We start from the raw sequence: 1,076 nt of genomic DNA on the forward strand, positions 1-1,076 counted from the left end.
GCAGACCGAGCGCCGCCACACGGCAGGTCTAGAGACACTTCCTAGCACTCGCCCCAGTTGTACAGCCGACTTTGCTAGCGATGGTTCACTGACAAATTACGCTCTCATTTGCCGAGACGATAGTTAGCATAGCCTTCAGCTACGTCATTTGCTACGACCTAGCAAGGCGCCATTATCATTTGCTATTTATCTTGTGATGCATGTATCGTCAGACCGATGTTCACCAATTATGGATTAAAGTTAAGTATTCCAGAAGCTCCGTACTTTTTTTACTAGTCTCACCTCCTTTAACTGTTCCAGACCTCACGCCAGCCTGCGTGAGCTTAAACGCGTACCTTTCGGCTTCCTCATAGTGGCTTGGCTGTCTTGCCAAGTCACAACAAAGATGTATGCCTGCTGGGTTCCTTGCCACCTAACAGAAGACTAAAGAGCAACGAAAGATCATCTACACGGAAACGTTTGCATGTTACGAGGCTGATGGTGGCAATTTTTGGCCGAACATCATTACAGGCGATGAACCATGGATTCGTCACTTCGAACCGGAAACAAAACTGCAATCCATGCAGTGGCGCCACATCACCTCTCCTCCAAAAAAAACGTTCAAAGCTGCAACCTAGCTGGTAAAGCCATGGCGACGATCCTGTGGGACTCTGAAGAGGTTATTCTATTCGAACTACTCTCTCATGGAGCAACGATCAACTCTGAAGTGTATTGTCCTACCCTCAGGCAACGGCCTTGCCGCAGTGGATACACCGGTTCCCGTGAGATCACCGAAGTTAAGCGCTGTTGGGCGTGGTCGGCACTTGGATGGGTGACCATCCAGGCCGCCACGCGCTGTTGCCATTTCTCGGTGTGCACTCAGCATGGTGATGCCAATTGAGGAGCTACTCGACCGTATAGTAGCGGCTTCGGTCAAGAATACCATCATAATGACCGGGAGAGCGGTGTGCTGACCCCATGCCCCTCCTATCCGCATCCTCTACTGAGGATGACACGGCGGTCGGATGGTCCCGGTAGGCCACTCGTGGCCTGAAGACGGAGTGCTATTGTTCTACCCTCAGGAAACCGAACACTTA

At 51.1% G+C, this 1,076-nt stretch overlaps 1 pseudogene; it reads left to right on the forward strand.

Moving 5' to 3' along the window:
- Positions 1 to 725: 725 nt before the first annotated feature.
- Positions 726 to 843, forward strand: LOC124803500 (annotated as a pseudogene).
- Positions 844 to 1,076: the final 233 nt, after the last annotated feature.

This window comes from Schistocerca piceifrons, chromosome 6 (genome assembly GCF_021461385.2).
Source record: "Schistocerca piceifrons isolate TAMUIC-IGC-003096 chromosome 6, iqSchPice1.1, whole genome shotgun sequence".
In the NCBI taxonomy this organism is placed as follows: domain Eukaryota; kingdom Metazoa; phylum Arthropoda; class Insecta; order Orthoptera; family Acrididae; genus Schistocerca; species Schistocerca piceifrons.